Source organism: Salvelinus sp. IW2-2015, unplaced genomic scaffold (genome assembly GCF_002910315.2).
Source record: "Salvelinus sp. IW2-2015 unplaced genomic scaffold, ASM291031v2 Un_scaffold2841, whole genome shotgun sequence".
Lineage (NCBI taxonomy): Eukaryota > Metazoa > Chordata > Actinopteri > Salmoniformes > Salmonidae > Salvelinus > Salvelinus sp. IW2-2015.
This window is the reverse complement of record NW_019944141.1, coordinates 5,662-20,844: the sequence shown is the minus strand read 5'-3', so window position 1 is coordinate 20,844 and position 15,183 is coordinate 5,662. Positions and strand designations below refer to the sequence as shown.

At 41.6% G+C, this 15,183-nt stretch overlaps 1 long non-coding RNA gene across 1 annotated transcript; it reads right to left on the bottom strand.

The window, feature by feature from the left end:
* Positions 1-1,678: 1,678 nt before the first annotated feature.
* On the bottom strand, positions 1,679-3,988 carry LOC139025553 (uncharacterized). Its single transcript, XR_011477144.1, has 2 exons — positions 3,935-3,988; positions 1,679-3,521 (listed from the first exon to the last, which is right to left on the bottom strand). It is a non-coding gene; the product is annotated as an uncharacterized lncRNA (long non-coding RNA).
* Between the last annotated feature and the right edge of the window lie 11,195 nt (positions 3,989-15,183).

The following is a 15,183-nucleotide window of genomic DNA, read 5'->3' as shown; positions in this document are numbered from 1 at the left end:
GTATTTCTATCCATGACTTAGAGAGACATTTATATCCATGACTTAAGAGACATATTTATCCATGACTTAAAGAGACATATTATCCATGACTTGGAGAGAGACATTTATACCCATGACTTATGAGAGAGATCCTATTTATGCTCATGCCCGAATATTGAGAGGAGTAGTAGAATATTTCTATTACATCTGACTTGGCAGTACGAGCACATACATTTCATGCCACTAGATCTATGAGAAAGAGCACGCAGGGATGTTCTATATCCACTTGATTAGCACTAAGCAGAGAGACAAGTTTATATATCGATTACACACACTGGACTGGTATGCAATACAGAGAGCATTTACTGTATAATGCCACATGCAGAACAGATTCACGATATAACACTGTGTGTTGTTATCTGATCAGAGGTGTCTGGTAGCGGGCCGCTAGGGCAGCGGACCGTTCCACATAAGGGTGTTGCGTAGGTCGGCAGGAGACGCAGTAGAACCTGTTGTAGTGGAGGTGGTGGTGCTGGCGATAGAACACCCTGTTTAGTGGAGGTGCTGGTAGCGGAGTAGAACACCTGTTTAGTGGAGGTGCTGGCTAGCGGAGTAGAACACGTGTTTAGTGGAGGTGCTGGCTAGCGGAGTAGAACACCTGTTTAGTGGAGGTGCTGGCTAGCGGAGTAGACACCTGTTTAGTGAGGTCGCTGGCTAGCGGAGTAGAACGCGTAACTAAGAAGTGCCACTATAAAAGATGATGGTTAACACCTGTTTAGTGGAGGTGCTGGCTAGCGGAGTAGAACACCTGTTTAGTGGAGGTGCTGGCTAGCAGAGTAGAACACCTGTTTAGTGGAGGTGCTGGCTAGCGGAGTAGAACACCTGTTTAGTGGAGGTGCTGGCTAGCGGAGTAGAACACTTGAAAAAGGAAAGACGCACACTTTAGAAGCTCAGAAGCAATAATTGAATAACCTAATATCCAACGTTTCGACAGACAAGCTGTCTTCATCAGGATATAATGACAAACACTGTGGGTCACTAGTTTATATAATGTCAAAGGACACACAGGTGTCTGTAATCATGGCCGGGTGTGCCGATATCATTGGTTAATTCTCAGATATAAAAATAACATTCAAAAAGCATACGATCATAGATACAATTTGGCTACATAGGCCTACAAACATTTACAATGAATAGCAAAATCACAACAATCACAAGAATGGCTTCAGATCAAAGTCTACGTTGAGACCGAGGGGAGCAAGGGTCTTTAAATGAAAGATCCAGGCAGCCTCTCGTTTTAATAAATTGTCGGTGTCACCCCCTCTCCTAGGGAGGGTGACATGTTCGATGCTGCCTTAACGTAGGGACGAAATCGAGTGGTTCGCTTCCATAAAGTGAGCCGCAACTGGGTAAGTGGATTTCCTGCACCTAATGGTGCTACGATGCTCCGAGATTCACACTTTTAATTCACACTTTGTTTTACCCACATCATTTTTACCACAAGGAAAAGTTAAGGGACACAAGCAAAAACTCTTGCATAAATGTAGCAGCCTGTACACCTAATCATTAGGGATCTGACATGCTGTATTACATGGAAACTGTAGGCTACTAACAGCAGCTACATAGTCTAGTTTACTATGGTCCTGTCCCTCTGACCAGGGTCAACAAAGTGGTAATGTTGTGTATTGTATATACAGTATTTCACTTCAAACAGTTTATTTAATTTAAGAGAAAAAAAGTGGTTGCCCAACATAAATTAACGTACAAACATTATTTTCATTACAATCTTGTCACTTAGCAGATGCTCTTATCCAGAGCAACTTACAGGACAAATAAGGGTTAATTGCCTTGCTCAAGGGCACAACGTCAGACTTTTCACCTAGTCGGCTCGGGATTCAAACCAGCAACCTTTCAGTTACTGGCCCAATACTCTTAACCGCTAGGCTACCTGCTACCAGATCAATTAACTTCAACACAGTTATTCAAATACATTCATCATCAATGACTAAAATAATAAATCTAGTATTAAAAGACAATTATAATAAACACAAGTAGATTCATAGACTGTTTATCATTAAACAAAAGTTTAGTAATATAAAATAATCCACCCAAACCAATGCTAAAAACTGGTCATCACACCACCTTTATCTGATATACACTGAGTGCACAAACATTAGGAACACCATCCTATTGAGTTGCACCCCTCCTTTGTCCTCAGAATTAGCCTTAATTCTTCAGTGCATAGACTGTCCAAGGTGTTGAGAGCATTCCACAGGGATTCTGGCCCAATTCTTCCCAAAATTGTGTCAAGTTGGCTGGGAGTGGATCTCTACTCCGAATAGCTCCTTCCATCTCTTCCCACAGATGAACAATTGGATTGAGATCTGGTGACTCGGCAGGCCACTGCAGTAAGCTGAATTCACTGTCATGTTCTTGGAACCATTCCTGGACAAACCTTGTGGCATAATCCTGCTGAACAAAATCTATTTGCAGATGGATAAACTGCTGCCATGAAGGGATGCACCTGCTTGGCAATGATGTTTAGATATCCTGTGGCATTCAAACGTTGCTCCACTTTTATCAAGGGGCCCAGTGTATGGCATGAAAACAAACTCCACACCATCACCACCAGCCTGCAGTGTTGACACGAGGCATGATGGATGTACTCATGGTTTCCTCCATACCCTAGTCCTCCCATCAGCATGAAACAGCAGGAACAGGGATTCATCAGACCAGGCAATGTTTTTCAAATTCTCCAGCGTCCAGTCTTTTCATTTCTTAGCCCACTGCAACTGCAGTCTCTTATTTTCTGCTGAAAGATAATGGGAATGCATAATAAATCCATAATAAAAACTACATCAATAAGGATTATAGTTTTCATCTGGGTTCACCTGGTCAGTCTATGTCATGGAAAGAGCAGGCGTCCCTTCATGTTTTGTACACTCTGTACATGTTGTGTCTACCAGCTCTTTCCCACAGGAAACTGCAGAGGGAACTACTACCACCCAGTCAACCATCAGACTCCATAGTGGACGCCTCACAGAGGATATTCAACCCTAAGGGCAAATCCAAGGTCATCTCAATATCTTTACAGTAGAAGCTAAAAAAACACACCAAAACTGACAAGGTGCACACTGATCAGTAAAGAGGCTAACATTCTATAACACTCCCTTTCCTCTGCACAGTTCTCTCACAGTGAGAAACTATAGGATTACAATAGTGTTCTACACTTTCTTCATTTGAACCAATTCAACATTGCCAATTAATTAATGACATGAGAATGAAGTGGAGTGACTAATCTTAGCTGGTCTGAGAGAACTCCTTTATGTATACATTGGTGTCTTTTTAAATGCCCCATTCTGTAGAATCTCTTCCCACAGTCAGTGCAGTGATGTCTTCTCCCGTGTGTGTACATGTTCAAGTCATTTTAAGTGGCACAGAAGAGAGAAACTCGCCGCACAGTCAGAGCAGATGTAAGGCTTCTCTCCTATGTGTGTTCTCTGATGACCTTTTAGCTCAGCTGTTGTTTTAAAACGTTAAAACTCTTCCCACAGTCAGTGGTCCTTTATGTTTACCTTGGTGTTTTTTTAAGGTGCTTTGTCGAGAAAAACTCTTTCCACAGTCAGAGCAGGAGTAAGGCTTCTCTCCTGTGTGTGTTCTCTGATGACGATTTAGCTCAGTTTGATGTTGTGAAGCATTTTACACAGTCAGGCATAAGTAAGGCTTTCTTCCTTTATGCATACGTTCATGTGATTTTAAGTTGCTCAGTAGAGAGAAACTCTTCCCACAGTCAGAACAGGAGTAAGGATTCTCTCCTGTATGTATACGTACATGTGCTTTTAAGTTGCTCAGTTGAAGAGAACTCTTTCCACAGTCAGAGCAGGAGTAAGGCTTCTCTCCGTGTGTGTTTCTCTGATGACGTTTTTAGCTCAGTTGATGTTGTAAAGCATTTTACACAGTCAGAGCATATGTAAGGCTTCTCTCCTGTATGTATGCGTTCATGTCGTTTAAGTTGCTCAGTGAGAGAAAACTCTTTCCACAGTCAGAGCAGAAGTAAGGCTTCTCTCCTGTGTTATCGTTCATGCACTCTCTGATGAATGATCAGAACCTTTAATGTTGTGAAATTCTTCCCACAGTCAGTACAAGAATACAGATTCTCTCCTGTGTGTATTTTTAGTGTATTTTTAGTTTTGATAAAAAATGAAGAAATCTCCTCACAATGTGGGCAGTAGGTGAGACCTCTTAGCTCTGTGATCTTCCTGCTGTTGCTCTCTGGATGTAGAGAATGTGTCAACATGGTTTCCTGTGTGAACAACATCAGAAGAACTAGTCAGTTGGTGTGATATACAGTACCAGTCAACGTTGACAAACTTACTCATTCAAGGGTTTTTCTTTATTTTTACTATTTTCTACATTAGAATAAGTGAAGAATCAAAACTATGAATAAACATATAGGAATCATGTAGTAACCAAAAAGTGTTAAAACAATCAAAATATATTTTAGATTCTTCAAAGTAGCACCTTTGCCTTGATGACAGCTTTGCACACTTGGCATTCTCTCAACCAGCTTCACCTGGAAGGCTTTTCCAACAGTCTTGAAGGAGCTCCCACATGCTGAGCACTTTGGCTGCTTTTCCTTCACTCTGCGGTCAACTCATCCCAAACCATCTCAATTGGTTAGGTCGGGGGATTGTGGAGGCCAGTCATCTGATGCAGCACTCCATCACTCTCATTCTAAGTCAAATAGCCCTTACACAGCCTGTAGGGTGTTTTGGGTCATTGTCCTGTTGAAAAACAAATGAGTCCCACTAAGCCCATACCAGATGGGATGGCATATGCTGCAGACTGATGTGGTACCATGCTGGTTAAGTGTGCGTTGAATTCTAAATAAATACTGAGTGTTACCAGCAAAGCACCGCCACCATCACACCTCCATGCTTCACGGTGGGAACCACACATGCAGAGATCATCCATTCACCTACTCTGCGTCTCACAAAGACACAGCAGTTGGAACCAAAAATCTCAAATTTGGACTAATCACACCAAATTACAGATTTCCCCCGGTCTAATGTCCATTGCTCGTGTTTCTTGGCCCAAGCAAGTCMCTTCTTCTTATTGGTGTCCTTTAGTAGTGGTTTATTTGCATCAATTTGACCATGAAGGGCTGATTCACGCAGTCTCCTCTGAACAGTTGATGTTGATGTGTCTGTTACTTGAACTCTGAAGCATTTATTTGGGATGAAATTTCTAAGGCTCTAATGACTCTAATAACTCTAATGACCTTCTCCCCTGCAGCAGAGGTAACTCTTGATCTTCCTTTCCTGTGGCAGTCCTCGTGAGAGTCAGTTTCATCATAGCGCTTGATGGATTTGCAACTGCGCTTGAAGAAACTTTCAAAGTTCTATAAAATGTTCTGCATTGATTGACCTTCATGTCTTAAAGTAATGGACTGTCATTTCTCTTTGCTTATTTGAGCTGTTCTTGACATAATATGGCCTTGCTCTTTTACCAAATAGGGCTATCTTCTGTATACCACACCTACCTTGTCACAACACAACTGATTGGCTCAAACGCACTAAGAAGGAAAGAAATTTCACAAATTAACAAGGCACACCTGTTAATTGAAATGCATTCCAGGTGACTTCCTAATGAAGCTGGTTAAGAGAATGCCAAGAGTGTGCAGAGCTGTCATCAAGGCAAAGGGTGGCTAGTTTGAAGAATCTCACTTTTTTGGTTACTACATGATTACATATGTGTTACTTAAAGTTTGTTTTCACTTATATTACAATGTAGAAAATAGTAAAAAATAAAGAAAACCCTGGAATAAGTAGGTGTCCAAATCTTTGACTGGTACTGTCCATGTCAATCAAATTTATTTTATAAACCCATTTTACATCAGCAGTTGTCAGAAAGTGCTTTACAGAAACCCAGCCTAAAAACCCCAAAGAGCAACCTATGCAGATGTGGAAGCACAGTGGAAAGGAAAAACTCCCTAGAAAGCAGGAACCTTGGAAGAAATGCAGAGAGGAACCAGGCCCAAAGGGGTGGCCAGTCCTCTTCTGTCTGTACCGCGTGATATATGTATTCATATCAGTAGGCTGTACAATACAGGGGAATAAAACTATTCTAAAAAGGGGCAAAAGTCATAAATGAGCCATATCCTCCACTCACTATCACCAGGGTTAGTAACTACACAGACTCATTTCATATCATCCTCCACTCACTATCACAAGGGTTAGTAACGACACATACTCATTTCATAGAACTTTAAAACACTGGCAGTTTGTCTACTTCACTTCTGTAGTCTACTCTCTGATCACTCCAGATAGCTCAGTGAATAAATGCTGACAATACTGGTGTCAAACCATGCAAGTCTTAGTAGCATGAAATAACATCTACCTTCTCATTGAAACAGTTCATCATGAAACAGTTCTACTGCAACTTTTCGTACACAGTGGGAAGTTGGAACGAACAACACAAACTTAGTTAGATAGAACCTGCTCTTACCATGACAAAGAGAATTCCCAATCTTCTCCTCCTCTTCTTCATCTTTAATGATGACATTCAGCTCCAGTGTTTGACTGCAGTCTTCCAGCTTCACTGATGCCATCTCTGGATCCTGCAGTGCAAACTGGGCTCCACTGTCACAATCAGGACCCAGTGACTGTAGGTTTGGACTCAGTGTGGAAGGAGAGAGGCAGGCTGGGTTTGTCCTCACTGTTGATGTTACCGGCCTCAGACTTAATTCTAGTTGTCCTGTAGTAACATTGAGAAACAGACAGAAAGTTGTCTTGACAGTTCAGGCACTTTCTTAATTCTCTAAAAATATATTATATTTCTTCTTGTTCAATTATCTAATTCAGTACTTGACTTGGACTGAAATAGGTACCGGTACTGTTTATATTTAAGTGCAGGAGCTCCACAATACTGTTGAGCTAATATTCTATAAGAGGAACATGAGCTCAAATAGTAGACATTTGAGGTGCCGGTACTCTGCTCTGGTGAGCTCCTGTCCAAGTCAATCACTGATCTCATTTCAATAGATCTGGTAGCTAAGCATTGACAACAAAACATTAATTAATTCACATTAGACAAAGTACCTGCTTTAAATTAGTCTACACAACGTAAGTGCACTTAAACTATAGTAGACTCCACTAATTCACAAAAATGCATAAATGACAAACCATTTAGTACAAGGTTGCAGTATGTTTCAGGCAGCATTATGTACTATTTTCCTGAATAACCTTTTCTTCACTGTATTATTTCAATCAAAAACCAATTGTATTTCTGTTCACAACATAGTAACATTTATAAAAATAGAAACAACTGAATGTGTCTGAATATTACAACACATGATAATCGTTACATTCAGCTTCAAAACTGTAGTGCGACCATGAAATTGTCTCTCTGCACCTGCACTGAAGCCCATTGGCGCCAGACAGAGTGGACAGCTCCATTTTACCAGCTCGTGAATTTTACACAAAACCAATAACATGCTAAACGAACTCTGAAATCTTAAATAAATGTATTCTTTGTTAAATTACCTTGAGGAAATGATGTACATCCATTCAGACAAACCCAAAGCTTCTAGCTGTGTGACTTGTAAAATAGTTGATCACAATCACTCGGTTTGACTCAAAAATAAAACATCAAACCTTTACCAAACGTGATAATACCTTAACGGATGTTACCTAGCATGGTATGACATGTTCCTTCGATAATAGGAAGTTTAAACCTGCCATTACATTCCTGTATTAATAAATAGAAACCGACACAAAGGTCATCTTCTTAACATAACAGTTCTGATGTTTTCTTTATTCTGAAAAATGGTGTGTGCCCTCCTGGAACTTCCTGTTCCCCCACTACCACAGTGCAGCCACAGGTAGAACAATGAGACAGACAATGAGACAGCGTTTCCACTCACTGCCAAATATGGTAGTGAGAGGAAGCCCACTGGCCGGCAGTGGGAGAAGATGGAACGAGATGGATTTTGTCCGACATTCTACAAATGTTGTAATCTATGAAACATCTGATCTTAATAGAGTTTTCTGTTCCCAAAACTAAAATCTGTTGTGAACAGAGTGGACTAGGTTTTGTAGACTTTCACCCTTTGCAAAGGTTTTAAATAATTGTGTTATTTAGAAGGAACGTAAAAGGTGAATTGAGTTATTACACACGAGTGATTCACAGAGGAGTTCCCTAACAGAAATATGCAGATGTGTTGTAGAACGCACCAGTAGGACCTCGCTGACTCGTGCTTGGCTCTGCCCACTATGACTCATCTCTTCCCGTTGGAAACGACCGGCTATGGTCTATCTTGGATTAGTTATAAAAGACTTTGGTGCAACCGTCCATGCATTCAGGGATTCTTGGGATGGCTCTACCCCATTATATGAGAAGGGCGGTGCTTAATTTGAGCTGGATCCTCCAGCACCTCAGTTTTGTAGTCTTTCGTTCCGGAACCCATTTGCCAGGATCGGGTAGCCTACCACTTGTGACATTTTTTTGTCCACTGTTTGCAATGTAAAAATCCTAATAAAACCAGAGTAGTTACATTTGGATTCCTCTGTAATTGTCATGCCCCCTAAAATACGTAATGTGAAAACGTGCCTGATATTCTAAGAATGTATTAATGTTGGGCCGTCCCAGGTTTATGGTTTGTGCAACATTGTAGCCTATTTAGACCAAGGCGTGGCCATTGCTGTGGTGAGAGAGAAGCACGCCTGTATCTCTCACAGAACTAAAATGAGATTCACTTTCTATGATCTCTCTCCCTCTCTGTGCTGTTATAGACATGAACCGGCAACTCATCTCTCCACCATTGCACTTAATTTATTTCCTAATAGAATAATAGCTGCGGGAAGTGGGTTTTTATTTATTTTGAACCACAAATTCTTATTAACAATTACGGCCTACCCCGGCCAAACCCGGACGACGCTGGGCCAATTGTGCGCCGCCTTATGGGACTCCCAATCACGGCCGGATGTGATGCAGCCTGGATTTGAACCAGGGACTGCAGTGAGATGCAGTGCCTTAGACCGCTGCGCCACTAAGGAGCCAAGGTGCTGCAGCACTCTGCAGTCTGTTCAGAAAGAAATTAAATCATTCCCAATATTACACCAGGAGTATTTAGCCACAGAGGATCAATAGCTAATTTAAATAAAATAGCCCAGCTGTGGATTGTATGTAGCCAAATCACCAGGCATGTCTACAGTCAGGAACGTGTGGCAAATCTGTCAGTGAACAACATGCAGCCAAAACAGGCCTTTAGCAATATTTCTAATACAATCACTGGAAAACACAGGTTGTAAAGCAAATGAATCCTGCTGAAAAGAAAATACTAATCTGTCTGTTACCAAGTTATCAACTTCCAAATATGCCTATTGAACCAACAGCAAAGTAAAGCAAGAGAGAGAAGCTTTTGGCCGGTGAGTGAGCTGCACATCATTGGGTGAGTCAGTGAAACTGGAAAGCTTGTTTAGGACTATAACTTCCTCCTCATATTGTACAAYGTGTTTCTCCTCACACYTGGCCTAGGCTATTGATGGATTAGAGACARGGTCGTTTTTATTGATCTCAGATKCTCAGTTTGTTAGTGTCAAAGTAGACTGTCATTTTGGTCATTTGTGAGGTATTAAACCTGGACGAAGCGGGGCACAATTGGCCCAGCGTCGTCCGGGTTTGGCTGGGGTAGGCCATCAATGTAAACAAGAATATGTTCTTAACTGATTTGCCTAGTGAAATAATAAAATAATAATTTACCTTTTAAGATTCTGTGAAAGTTTCCAGTCATCTAAAATGTAGAATTGCATGAAATCCGTTTATAAAAGGATACATTTTTCCAGGACTCCAGGCTACAATAAATGTACTCCATGTGTGCAACTTCTGCAAGTGGCTCCACACCACTGCTCTATGCCAGTACGCTAAAGCCATAATGCATGCAATGCTTTTGTCACGTTCCTGATCTGTTTTCTGTTGTTTTTGTATGTGTTAGTCGGTCAGGGCGTGAGTGTGGGTGGGCATTCTATGTTATGTGTTTCTATGTTGGTTAATGGGTGACCTGATATGGTTCTCAATTAGAGGCAGGTGGTTTTCATCTCCTCTGATTGAGAACCATATTAAGGTAGGTGGTTTCACATTGTTTGTTGTGGGTGGTGGTTGTCTCCTGTGTCTGTGTTTGTCGTGCCACACGGGACTGTTTCGGTTTGTTTGTCCGTTCGTTTGTGTAGTCATTTTTCCTGTTCGTGAGTTCTTCGTTGTATGTAAGTTCTTATGTCCAGGTCTGTCTACATCGTTTTGTTATTTTGTTGATTATCAAGTATAGTTCGTTTTTTCGTCTTGTTTATTAAATTCATTATGTCAAACTACCACGCTGCATATTGGTAATCTGATCCTTCTCGCCTCTCCTCGTCTGAGGAGGAGGACGAAGTAGAAGATCGTTACAGCTTTATTATAAAGGAATTTTATTTAATGTGTTCTTGTACCTCAGAGCCCCCCAGGTCACCACCTCTTGGGATCACTTTTGGTTCCAGCACCTCCCAATTTACACAGTAACCACAGGAGAAGTGGGTAGCTGCTGCTGCCTCCCCGGGACACATCTTCTTTACATAGAGTTCAYCAGGCTGTTGATTGTAGCCTGTGGAATGTTGTCCCACTCCTCTTCAATGGCTGTGTGAAAATCCTGGATATTGGCAGGAACTGGAACAAGCTGTCGCACACATCGATCCAGACCATCCCAAACATGCTCAAAGGGTGACATGTCTGAGTATGCAGGCCATGGAAGTGGGACATTTTCAGCATTTTAAATTGTGTACAGATCCTTGCGACATGGTACTATGCGTTGTCATGCTGAAACATGAGGTGATGGCGGCGGATGAATGGCAGGACAATGGGCCTCAGGATCTTGTCATGGGATCTCTGTGCATTCAAATTGCCATCATTAAATGCAATTGTGTTGGTTGTCTGTGTCTTATGCCTGCCAATATCATAACCCTGATACCACCATGGGGCACTCTGTTCACAATATTGACATCAGCAAACCGCACGCCCACAACGTCATACACTGCAGTCTGCAGATGTGAGGCTGGTTGGGCATACTGCCAAATTCTCAAAAACAACGTTGGACGCGGCATAAGGTAGAGAAATTCACATTAAATTATCTGGCAACAGCTCTGGTGGAAATTCCTGCAGTCAGCTTGCCAATTGCACGTTCCCTCAAAACTTCAGACATCTGTGGCATTGTGTTTTGAAATAAACAGCACATTTGAATTTATTAGAGATCACCATAAGCTGCTGCCAAGCACCTACTCAGCTACTCGTCTCCAGCACAAGGTGAACCTGTGTAATGATAATCATGCCATTTAATCAGCTTCTTGATATGCCACAGCTGTCAGGTGGATGGATTATCTTGGCAAAGGACAAATGCTCACTACCAGGGATGTAAACAAATGTGTGCACAAAATTTGAGAGAAATAAGTTTGTGTATCGGTAACATTTCTGGGATTATTTTACCTCATGAAACATGGGACCAACACTTTACATGTTGCGTTTGTTTCTTCAGTGTAAACAGTATTGTTCTTTTTTTATTTTTTTATCATACAAATTATCAATAACGAAATGTAAATTAAACTAAATCAGCCTGCTTTTCTGTTCTAATCAGGTTCCTACACAGGCTGAGAAGGATCCTGTAAGAGCGGAACATTATCTGGCGACAGTAGTTCTTGTAGTCTTGGAGGCCCAAAAACTTCTCMGCTGTAGATATAATGATGTCCAGCTTCTTGGACCTCTTGTGCAGTACAATTAATAACTGTGGTTATAAATACTAAAATATCCACTTTCACAATATGTGTATCCAGATCACTTGATTGACGTACAACATTTTCAACTGGTTGTGGTGCATCCACCACCATATCTTCTATAGAACTGTGGCCTCTTGTCCCTATAACTCTCTTAAATACACTTAGGTTGGAGTCGTTAAAACTCATTTTTCAACCACTCCACAAATTTCTTGTCAACAAACTATAGATTTGGCAAGTCGGTTAGGACATCTACTTTGTGCATGACACAAGTAATTTTTCCAACAATTGTTTACAGACAGATTATTTCCCTTATAACTCACTATATCACAATTCCAGTGGGTCAGAAGTTTACATACACTAAGTTGACTGTGCCTTTAAACAGCTTGGAAAATTCTAGAAAATGTATAACTCTCCTCACCTGAATGTAAACCGTTCATCTGTACAAAAAAAATAGTACGCAAGTATAAACACCATGGGACCACGCAGCCGTCACACCGCTCAGGAAGGAGACGCGTTCTGTCTCCTAGAGATGAACATACTTTGTTGCGGAAAGTGCAAATCAATCCCAGAACAACAGCAAAGGACATTGTGAAGATGCTGGAGGAAACAGGTACAAAAGTATCTATAYCCACAGTAAAACGAGTCCTATATCACATAACCTGAAAGGCCGCTCAGYAAGGAAGAAGCCACTGCTCCAAAACCGCMCTACAAAATCCAGACTACGGTTTGCAACTGCACATGGGGACAAAGATTGTACTTTTTGGAGAAATGTCCTCTGATCTGATGAAACAAAAATAGAACTGTTTGGCCATAATGACCATCGTTATGTTTGGAGGAAAAAGGGKGAGGCTTGCAAGCTGAAGAACACCATCACAACTGTGAAGCACGGGGTGGCAGCATCATGTTGTGTGGGTGCTTTGCTGCAGGAGGGACTGGTACACTTCAAAATAGATAGCATCATGAAGAAAGAAAATTATGTGGATATATTGAAGCAACATCTCAAGACATCAGTCAGGAAGTTAAAGCTTGGATGCAAATGGGTCTTCCAAACGGACAATGACCCCAAGCATACTTCCAAAATTGTGGCAAAATGCCGTATGCACAACAAAGACAAGGTATTGGAGTGGCCGTCACAAAGCCCTGACCTCAATCCTATAGAAAATTTGTGGGCGGAACTGAAAAASCATGTGCGAGCAAGGAGGCCTACAAACCTGACTCCGTTACACCAGCTTTGTCAGGAGGAATGGGCCAAAATTCACCCACCTTATTGTGGGAAGCTTGGGGAAGGCTACGYAAAACGKTTGACCCAAGTTAAACAATTTAAAGGCAACGCTACCAAATACTAATTGAGTGTATTTCTGTACTTCTGACCCACTGCGTATGTGATGAAAAATAAAAGCTGAAATAAATAATTATCTACTATTATTCTGACATTTCACATTCTTAAAATAAAGTGGTGATCCTAATTGACCTAAGATAGGGAATTTTTACTAGGATTAAGTGTCAGGAATTGTGAAAAACTGAGTTTAAACGTATTTGACTAAGGTGTATGTACACTTCCGATTTCAACTGTAGGAGATTCGCTGTACAGTCCTGATCCTTGACACCTCAACCTCTTTCACCCTAACAGGGCACTCTGAGAATTCGGGAAAACGACCCCCACCACAGTTGCATAATTTTACATTAACATACTCAACAATAACATATTCCTTCCATCTGCAAACACTTGACATGTGGCCAAACCTTTTACATTTCTTGCGTTGCATCGGGTTTTACACAAACTCTGTTATGGGGTATCTTATATATCCCAGCTTTACATWGGGTGGTAGATACTCWTCATCAAACAWCARTAATAGAKATGAACTTTGCTCCTTTTTCACATTCTCGATACGGGTCAAGTGATGTGCATTTGCGTTGTCCTTCTTTGGGATTTGGTTGGCAGATCGCATCCAACTCTTAGGTGCATACACCCAGTGGCGGGTCTAGACCATTTCAACTGGGGGGGGCCAAGCTGGGGCCAGTTGTACTGTTAGAGGGGCCAGTTACATTAGACGTTATTGTTGTCATATCGTTTTCTTCACTGCATAGCAGGCATAAGACCATGTTCATAATCATCATCGTTGCCACTGTCTAATAACGGATGTAAAAAAAGAACGATAGCAAAAATTTGTTATGTAAAAATGATTTCATACTCCACATTTAGGGGGGCCACAAGGGGGTCCGAAATTGTTGTCACAGGGGCACTGCCCCCCTCGCCCCCAGAACCGCTAGTGCATACACCGCCACCTACTGTACTGGTGTGAGGCCATTCATAGCCTACATACATTCAATTCATTGATACTCTGATTCATACAAAATTGCCCAGACAACTATTTGCCCTCTAAAAAATGTGAGGAAAAATGTTCTTGGTTCGTGCAGGAGACTGTGACCTAGGGGGTTTGTCATGGTCTGGGGCGGTGTGTCACAGCATCATCGGACTGAGTTTGTTGTCATTGCAGGCAATCTCAACGCTGTGCGTTACAGGGAAGACATCCTCCTCCCTCATGTGGTACCCTTCCTGCAGGCTCACCCTGACATGACCAGCATGACAATGCCACCAGCCATACGGCTCGTTCTGTGCTTGATTTCACGCAAGACAGGAATGTCAGTGTTCTGCCATGGACAGCGAAGAGCCCGGATCTCATTCCCATTGAGCACATCTGGGACCTGTTGGATCGGAGGGTGAGGGCTAGGGCCATTCAATTTCTGTTAGTGTTAAGATATTTTAATCAAGGTTTAAGATAAATGATTAAATAAGTCTACACAGAAACTTAACCATTAGGATTAGAAGTTATGTAGCATGTACATGGGAAGAATGGAATGTATGTGTGTGTGTGTGTCTAAAGAAAACTAAGTGGATCATTAACCTATGTTTGAACCGACCAAGCTATAACTCTGTAGAGATATGGGAAGACAGCAAGAGCCCCTCTAGGTTTTCCACATCTGGGGGGGGGGGGGGGGGGGGGGGGGGGGGGGGGACTGGAACTGTCAGCTAAGTGGTAATAAACTGTGGTGAGACTCAGGAGATAATCCAGATTTTGTGTGTAAGGTATGTGCGTTAGTGTGTTGGAATGGACTTTGTCAGCTTTGTCCTTGTCGGAGAAGAGGGACATTTAGAAAGCTATGAGCTGTGTGTGATATATAACCTAATGTACATGGTTTTTTGAGTAGAGCTCTCTCGAGAATAAAGCTATTGATTAATTTGGGCACGGGTCTCTGTCTATTTTATGCAAATAAGAACCTTACAAATTCTTATAAATGGACGGAGTGTTTGCATTGTTATAATTAAATTGGTTAACGAACATATAGGAAACAAATTCCTTTATCAATTAGTCACATGTCTGTGGAACTTGTTCAGCTTCTGTCT